The following is a 10282-nucleotide window of genomic DNA, read 5'->3' as shown; positions in this document are numbered from 1 at the left end:
GATTTGCTTTCCCAAACCATAGATCTAGCCTCCCCAAGCATGAATGTCACGTAAAGTTTGGAACTTGATGCTTGTATAACCCCCACAAGGCATCAAAAGATGATTTGGTCCCAAAATTGACCACCTAGGTCTAATAACTCCATAATAACCCAAAAAGCCCCAAGGGTTAAGGTCTCTGGACCTCTTTGAGTCCAGATCCAAGGCACAAACTCGAAGAGGGGCCATTTGCTTCACATAATTACTCTTCAAAGGGGTTGTAAAACCCTAACTCTAAAGATCAACCCTAAAACTGAAGGCGATTCGAATCATTACCTCAAAATGAAGCCTCTGGACTCTGGATCTGCTAGAATCTCACCTCCTCCTTGCTCTTGCCACCTTCTTCTTGCTAAACAAGGAATACAAAGGCCCAAAAGTGACTTCTTCTCTCCCAAAACGAATTATCTCTCTTAGGGTTCTCTCAAGGGAATGGTAGCCGCAATGGGAGGCTATAGGTGCCCTTAAATAGGCTCCAAACCCGGGGATTTAGGGTTTCATTAAACAGCATGGACTCGCTGAGTCCAGGCGCGAATCCGCGTCCAAAACCGCGATCCTACTCGGCGAGTCTGAGCTCCAACTCGCCGAGTATCCTCACAAAATACAAAAATATAAGAATGAATAGTACTTGGGAATCCGGGCTGTTACAAGAAAAGGCAACCCATCCAAGGTCAGCATATCACCTCTTGTAGCATAACCTAATAAATCATATATGAAATGTTAAAAGGAGAAGGCAAGAAATGTAATAGTTTTTTCACCCTTTAAAATTTAATAGGAACGTAAACCAGTAAAAAATTTAATTATATCGTAAAAAAGCTAAATGCACAAAATACCAATGTACTCACATAATTTTTATTTTATTTTATTTTTGTATTATATTTGCCATTATGCACAGGAATTACGAAGTACAATGCTATTTCCCACCATAAAACTGAAAAAATGTAACACCCATAAAAATCAAGCGAATTTTAAACTTTTGAAATGCATTCCAAATTCAATAGTTATTACAAAACAGGTTTCCAAAATATTTTATATCAGAGTATCCCAGAACAAAATCATCAAAACGAGGAGCGGTATGATCACGCCTTTGCCTTGCCACGATCCCCTGATGTACCTAAAACAATAAACTGAAACTGTAAGCCCGAAAGCTTAGTGAGTTCCCCTAAAATAACAATACGTATACAATCCACGTAACCCTGTCAGCAATAACATAACAAACTGAACAACATTAATGGGTCCACATCTTTACAGACTGGATTACCCCTGCCCCTGGGCCCACAGTGTGAGTCTGGATTGCTTCCGGCCCACAGCTCACATCTGGCTTGCCATCGAGCCCACAGTATGAGTCTCCCTTAGCCCGTAATTGGAATGCTCCTGGGTATGTTGGTTTACCGCACGAAGCAGTCTCACCTCAACCCATCCCACATAACATAACAACATATAACGTAACCACTGAGCGTGCAGATAATCATATAACAACATAGGTAGTCCTATAGATCTACCTAACTGGCATAACCACTAGCATGCAACAATAACTGTATATTCAACATACTAACACTGCTAGGATAACATATCCACTGCGCCGACCTTGGTGCCTTAGACCCCTTAGTATAATGAGGATAACTTACCTTGCAAATGTCGACTCGGTAGATAAACTCCAACTCTCGGATCATTGCCACAACTCTACCATCTATTATCATAATATAACCATACTCGTAAGTTCTCAACATTTCAAGGTACCCCATAAGTCGACTAGTCAACCCCTGGTCAAAGTCAAAGTCAACAGTCACGGTCAACAGTCGATATTGACCCTAACTCGTCGAGTATCCTCAGTTACTCGCCGAGTTCCTTGAGATACTCGCCCACTCGCCGAGTCACCAGAGTGACTCGTTGAGTTCCTAAGGTTCGCGATCTACATTCTAAGGCCACTCGTTGAGTTTTCCTTCTTGCAACTCAACAAGTTCACACGCATCTATCAATCGGTGAAACCTTAACCGACTCGCCGAGTTGTTCATCCAACTTGTCGAGTCTACGGCAATCTCCGTCGGACTCGCCGAGTTGTTCATCCAACTCGTCAGGTTCATGCCCATCTTCATATGACTCGCCGAGTCTCTTCAGTCCTTCAACCATGCAGACACTTTTTAAGCCATGCCAAGGCCCCAAATTGCAGATCCAACATCCTTAGGCATGCTTATCACGTAAAGTTTCAAACCTTACGTGCATGCAAGGCTTTAATATCCTAAAATGACAAAACTAAGCTTGCAATGAGGTCACATCCTTGAGGGAAAGCTCCTACTAGGCAAAGCTGATGACTTTATGAATCTAGAAGCCAAAGGGAGTTCAAATCTAAAGTTACCAATTCAGATCTTGGCTTAATCACGGGAAATCTTTCCTGAAAACTCATTCACAAGAGGCTTTAGGATAAAATGATCCAAGGAAAACAATCTAGTACCTTCAAGAGAGTGCTTGTTGATGCAGAACTTGAATCTCACGAACTCTTGCTTCAACTACCTTGTTTTCCCAAGTGATTACTTCACCAAAATCCTTCCTCCAAGCTTAACTCCCCAAAGAACACACACACATTCGAATTATGGTTAAAGAGAGACAAGAGGATGTAAAGGGGAGGCTGGGGGAGGCGAATGATCCTTTAAATAGGGTGAAATGACCCGAAATTTAAGGTTTCATCTGCCAGCTCCTACTCGTCGAGTCCTTTCCTAGACTCGGCGAGTAGGTCACTAAAACGCATGGACCAACCCGCTGCTACTGGACGAGTAGGGCGACCAACTCGTCAAGTAGACCCAAAAACCAAAAAGATTCCCATAAATCAATACATGAGAATCGGGGCGTTACAACTCTCCCCCACTTGAATTAGACTTTGTCCTCGAAGTCTGGTGCGATGAACAATGTCGGGTAATGCTCCCGCATCTCTGCCTCCGGCTCCCACGTCCACTCAGATCCCTTCTAATGCTCCCACTGTACCTTCACCAAAGATATCTCCTTATTCTGCAAAACTTTTGTCTTCCTTTCAAGTATGGCCACCGGCCTCTCCACGTAATTCAGGCGCTTATCAACCTGAATATCATCAAATGGCACCACTGCCTCCTGATCCGCATTGCACTTCCACAGCTGCGAAACGTGGAAAGTGTTGTGGATCCGACTAAGCTCCTCTGGGAGCTCTAGCCATTACACCACCTTGCCGACCCTGGCAATAACTCTGAACAGTCCAATATACTGGGGACCCAATTACCCCCGCTTCCTGAAGCGAATCACACCTTTCCAGGGCGAGACCTTTAGGAGCACCATATCACCCACCTAAAACTCTAACTGAGGACGGTGTCTAACGGCGTAACTCTTCTGCCGACTCTGGGCGGTCTGCAGTCGCTGCCTAATCTTTTGAATCTTCTCGGTGGTCTGTAGGACTACCTCCGTCCGTCCCATCACTCGGTGTCCTACCTCACCCAAACAAACCGGGGTGCGACATCTGCGCCCATACAATAACTCAAAAGGCGGGGCGCCAATGCTGGAATGATAGCTATTGTTGTAAGCAAACTCTGCAAGAGGTAGGTGGGAATCCCAACTCCTACCGAAATCAATGACACGCGCCCTCAACATATCTTCGTGGGTCTGAATGGTCCGCTCGCTCTGACCACCTGTCTACGAATCAAACGTTGTGCTAAAGTGCAAGCGTGTGCCTAGTTCCTCGTGGAACTTCTTCCAGAAACAGAAGGTGAATCTAACATCTTAGTCTGAGACAATGGAGACTAGAATCCCGTGGCAAGCAACGATCTCTCGGACGTATAAGTCAGCCAACCTCTCGGCCGAAGAGCTCTCCCGTATCGCCAAGAAATGAGAACTCGTGGTCAATCGATCCATGATGACCCATATGGCGTCGAACCCTTTCCCCGTCCTTGGCAGCTTCGTAATGAAGTCCATCGTGATCTGCTCCCATTTCCACATGGGAATCTCCATATGCTGTAGCTTACCATGCGACCTCTGATGCTCGGCCTTGACCATCCTACAAGTCAAGCACCTCTCGACATACCAAGCGATTTCTCGCTTCATACATGGCCACCAGTAACTCAAACTCAGATCTCGGTACATCTTGGTGGCCCCGGGTGTATGGAGAAATGAGACTTATGAGCCTCCTCCATCACTGTCTGTCTGACTCCACCAGTCATCGGAACCCAAACTCGACCACATCTGGTCAATAACCCCCGACTATCCTGAACAAACCGAGCGCTTTCGCCCATCATCCTTTCCATCTTCCAGTTCTCTGGTTGTATGCCCTCGGTCTGGGCATCTCTGATCAAACTTGCCAGCAGGGAATCCACCGCTATCCTCATACACTTTTCTGCGGTGGAACTTGGAAGACCCAGCTGACTTGCGGCTCAATGCGTCCGCAACCACATTCGCTTTACCAGGGTGGTAAAGGATCTCGCAAACGTAGCCCTTGACTACATCCAACCACATGCGATGTCTCATATGCATGTTCGACTGATCCTTGATGTGTCTCAAACTCTTGTGATCCGTGTATATGGTACAACAGACCCCATATAGATAATGCCTCCAAATCTTGAGAGCGAATACCACCGCTCCCAGCTCCAAATCATGTGTAGGGTATCTTGTCTCATGCGGCTTCAGCTGCCGCGATGCATAGGCTATCACTCGTCCTCTCTGCATGAGGACCGCCCCTAAATCTGTGATGGATGCATCACAGAATACCACAAAATCCTCTACTCCCTCGGGGAGTGTCAAAACTGGAGCCTCACACAAACATTGCCTGAGGGTCTCAAACGCACTTTGCTGCTCGGGGCCCCACCGGAAATCCACCCCCTTCCTCTTTAGACGGGTGAGGGGTACTGCAATCTTGGACAAGTCTCGAATAAATCTCCGGTAATACCCTGCTAACCCCAGAAAACTCCTGATATCCAAAGGAGACCTCAGCACCTCCCACTACATAACTGCCTCGATTTTGGCTGGGTCGACCAAAATCCCCTCCTGGTTAACGAGGAGTCCGAGGAACTAGACCTCTCGTAACCAAAACTCACACTTCGAGAACTTGGCACACAACTGTTCTCGTCTCAGAACTTCCAACAGCTCCCTGAGGTGCTCCTCGTGCTGCTCTCGGGTCTTGGAATACACCAAGATATCATTTATGAACATAATGACCGAGCGATCAAGCATCGGTCTGCAGACCCGATTCATCAGGTCCATGAATACTGTCGGCGTGTTGGTGAGCCCAAACGGCATCACCACGAACTCCTAGTGACCATAACGAGTCCGAAACGCGGTCTTCTCCACGTCCTCCTCTCTAACCCGGACCTGATGATATCCCGATCTCAAGTCAATCTTGGAGAACCAAGATGCACCCTGTAACTGATCGAAGAGATCGTCTATCCTCGGAAGTGGATAACGGTTCTTCACCATCAACTTGTTCAACTCCCTATAGTCAATGCACATCCGGTGCGATCCATCCTTCTTCCTAACGAAGAGGATCGGTGCTCCCCATGGAGAACTGCTAGGTCGAATAAATTGCTTGCCCAATAGTTCCTGCAGCTATGAAGACAGCTCCTGCATCTCGGGTGGCGCCAAATGGTACGGCGCCTTGGCAATAGGAGTCGCACCCGGCACCAGGTCGATCCGTAACTCGACCTGCCTCTCCGGAGGGATCCCTGGCAACTCCTCCGGAAACACGTCAGCAAGCTCCCTAACCATTGGAACCTCAGAGGCTGAAGTCTGGTCTCCAACCCGCGTATCTACCACGTATGCTAGGTATCCCGCACACCCGTGCTGAATATATTGTCGAGCTCTGGCGGCTGAACAGAACCCCGACCCCGCTCTGGTGCCCTCGCCATAAACAATCAGTTCTCCCCCACTTGGGGTTCGAACTACCACTCGCTGGCCCTCGCAATCTATCATGGAACCGAAGCGACCAAGCCAATCCATACCCACAATCACGCATACTTCCCCCATGGGAATCAGAATCAATTCTATCGGAAAGACCACTCCGAAGATCTCCAACTGACATCCTCGGTAGACTGAAGAAGCTGATACTCCATGTTCTTTGGCGATAGAAACTCACAACGGACACTCTAACTCATCAACTGGCACGTTTAACCCCTTACTAAACATCTGAGAAATGAAAGACCGACTCGCCCCCGGGTCAAATAAAACCAAAGCAAGCAATGATTTTACTAAAAACGTACCAAAGCACAGGTACCACATATAAGCATAACAAAGATATAATAAACGAGGTAAAGGAGAGAAACATACCAGCAACCACATCCGGTGCTGCTCTGGCCTCCTCTTCCGTAAGCTGGAAAGCAAGCCCCTGAGCCTTCGGAGGCTCGGCCTTAACAGGCCTCCCATCCTCGATCCTCAAAGTAGCTGGCACTGGAGCCTGCGCCGGCTTGGCGGCTAGCAATGGGCAGTTGGCCTTCACATGGAAACCCTGATCATAGTGGTAGCACAACCTCATACCCGAAATAGGGGCGCCCTGGCGACAATCCTTCGCATCATTCCCCTCCTTGCCACACCTGTGGCATCTGCTACCCGCTCGACATACTCCAGAATGACTCATACCGCACTTCCCACATGTGCGGCTCTGCTGACCCCCAGTCCTAGAATCAGCAGTCTTAGACCGCTTCGGCACTGACTGAGACTGTGCCGGAGCCGGACGTTGCTCCCTCAACTACAACTCGATCTCCAACTCACGCCGCCTAGCGGCCTCCTGCAACTCCAACAGAGTGTCACATTGTTGGGTAGACACAAACTGACGGATGTCAGTCTTGAGCATGCTTAGATAACGAGTCATCTGAGCCTACTCGGAAGCAAACGCTAGGCAGAACATTGCCCTCTTTGTAAACATACAGGTGATCTCCATCACCGACTCTCCATCCTGCCTCAAACTCAAAAACTCATGAGCTAACCACTCCCGCTCCACCCGTGGAACATATCGGTCGTGGAACATCTCTCTGAACTGTTCCCAAGTAACAGTAGCTCTCTGATCATCAGTGTACAATCCGGTCGTCACGTCAAATAACCACCTCATAGCTCTAATCGCATCCTGAGAACCATCAAATGTCGGGGGCTTCATGTTGTGAAGTCCCGGTACTGGAAACCCCGTCCATCTCCACCTCCTCCTGCCACTGTTACAACTAATGCAGCTGCAGCGACAGCCATCTCTGCAAGGGCTGCGTAACGCTCATCAAAGTACTCAACCATAGCAGTCTTAATAGACCCAACCATCTCCAGTAGCTGAGCTCGGAAAAAAGTGGCAACCTCATCATGCAGGACCTCTTGAATCTTGGCGTCTAGCTCACCCGTCCCCATCTGTACCACAGGCTCAGGTGCTACCGGCACCTCCTGGCCTCCGTCCTCTGATCCTGATCCTGACCCGGATGCAGTCACAAAACGTCTCGTCATCACCATACTAAAAACACACCAACAGATATCAGATGATCGCATAAAAATAGGGGACCAACTCTCGACTAAACCCTAGGGGTTGTGACTTCCTTTCTATGCGTATGCGTCCTATGCTTTCAGTAGTACGTGCCCATACTACCTTCCACACCTACCTATATTTGTCTTAAGTATCACCACAACACCCTAACAACATACGTATCATAGCTAGCGCCCAACCCTCATTCCTAGAGGAATGCTAAACTATCTCACGACTGGCCTCACGGCTTCTCACTACCCACCCATCCATGAAACTTCCACCAACCCTGCAGCACTAGTGTATGCTAGCCATACATAACGCTTGGACCCCATAGACTTTTGAATATTTGATCCTACGCTAAGCCTTAATCAATAAGAACAGAACATAAGGCCAAATCAAACATTCTTAGGCTATAAGATCTTAATTATATATAGCCTTGATGCATACACAAGTAACTACAGTAATGATGTCAATCTCATATAAGGAAAACCCTAGGCTAGCAGGCATCATGTAATCAGCCAATTCTATTATGTAATTCCTGAAGATCCCTAGCCTAGTACTAGCATGTTGTTCTAACATATCACACAATCAAATAATTGTATGGTATTTTGGGATCTACTTACTGGCTCCAGCTGATCGTACACCCTGCATCCTCCTTTACTTATTTTGAAAACCATTTTAGAAATCATTTTGAAAACCTTTCCTTGATTTGAGAATGAATTCAAACAAATGTCCCTCCAATTCACTCAAACCAAGGCTCTGATACCAACTTGTTGTTGGGTTTTGAGCATTCTAACACTCCTATGGTGTACATGCAACCCTATAAACCTTGGATCTATGTTTTCTCTATTATACATGCAAATAAGAACATTCCAAGGCTTTAATCCTAACTAGCATATTATGAAGTTCTTATACAACAAAGTACTAGTTAGATGACATACCTTTTGATGTAGCTTGATGTCTTCAAGCTTTAAGAGCTTAGCCCCAATAGTGTGGAAGCCTCAAGTGGAATCACAAATCACCAAAACACTTTGGAAGACTTTAGAGAATATGGATACTTGGTTCTCTCTAGTGAAATCGGCTAGCCCTTCTTAGTGTACCACACTAGTACCAATTTCACCAACCAATGACATCTTTATATAGTATGGAGACTAGGGTTAAACCCATGACCTTTCATTTCATATGATCCATGGGTTAAACACTCCATGGACTATCCATGAAAGCTTAGCCTAACCTAAATGAACTTGGCCCATTCCATATATATAAGAGTCCACATTTAATTAATTCATTTTGATCACTTAATTAATTCTTGATCAATACTAATTAAATAATATAATTCCATACTAATATATTAGAACTTATAATATATTAATATTAATCATAAATATACTATTCTCAAAAGATTATCCATATAAATTGTGCCGGTGAAGTGCAACCCAAATAGACCATGCCGGGTCGGGTCAAGTACATACTAAATATAGTTATGGACTTAGACATTAATCCAACACTTGTAACACCCATAAAAATCAAGCCAATTTTAAACTTTTGAAATGCATTGCAAATTCAATAGTTATTACAAAACAGGTTTCCAAAATATTTTATATCAGAGTATCCCAGAACAAAATCATCAAAACGAGGGGCAGTATGATCACGCCTTTGCCTTGCCACGATCCCCTGATGTACCTGAAATAATAAACTGAAACGGTAAGCCTGAAAGCTTAGTGAGTTCCTCCAAAATACCAATACACATACAATCCACGTAACCATGTCAACAGTAACATAACAAACAGAACAACATGTAATGGGTCCACAACTTTACAGACTGGATTACCCCTGCCCCTGGGCCCACAGTGTGAGTCTGGATTGCTTCCGGCCCACAGCTCACATCTGTCTTGCCATCGAGCCCACAATACGAGTCTCCCTTAGCCCGTAACTGGAATGCTCCTGGGTATGATGGTTTACCGCACGAAGCAGTCTCACCTCAACCCATCCCAGATAACATAACAACATATAACATAACCACTGAGCGTGCAGATAATCATATAACAACATAGGTAGTCCTACAGATCTACCTAACTGGCATAACCACTAGCATGTAACACTAACTTCATACTCAACATACTAACACTGCTAGGATAACATATCCAATGGGCCAGCCTTGGTGCCTTAGACCCCTTAGTATAGCGAGGATAACTCACCTTGCAAATGTAGACTCAGTAGATAAACTCCAACTCTCGGATCACTGCCACAAACTCCACCGCCTATTATCATAATATAACCATACTCGTAAGTTCTCAACCTTTCAAGGTACCCCATAAGTCGACTAGTCAACCCCTGGTCAAAGTCAAAGTCAACAGTCCATGTTGACCTTAACTCGTCGAGTATCCTCAACTACTCGCCAAGTTCCTTGAGATACTCGCCCACTCGCCGAGTCACCAGAGTGACTCGTCGAGTTTCTAAGGTTCGCGATCGAAACTCTACGGCCACTCGTCGAGTTTTCCTTCTTGCAACTCGACAAGTTCACACGGATCTATCAATCGGGGAAACCTTAACCGACTCACCGAGTTGTTCATCCAACTCGTCGAGTCTACGGCAATCTCCATCGGACTCTCCGAGTTGTTCATCCAACTCGTCAGGTTCATGCCCATCTTCATATGACTTGTCGAGTAGACTATGCGACTCATCGAGTCTCTTCAGTCCTTCAACCATGCAGACACTTTTTAAGCCATGCCAAGGCCCCAAATTGCAGATCCAACTTCCTTAGGCATGCTTATCACGTAAAGTTGCAAACTTTATGTGCATGCAAGG

The sequence above is a fragment of the Lactuca sativa genome, chromosome 1 (genome assembly GCF_002870075.4).
Source record: "Lactuca sativa cultivar Salinas chromosome 1, Lsat_Salinas_v11, whole genome shotgun sequence".
NCBI classification, from domain to species: domain Eukaryota; kingdom Viridiplantae; phylum Streptophyta; class Magnoliopsida; order Asterales; family Asteraceae; genus Lactuca; species Lactuca sativa.
Note: the sequence above shows the minus strand (reverse complement) of the source record.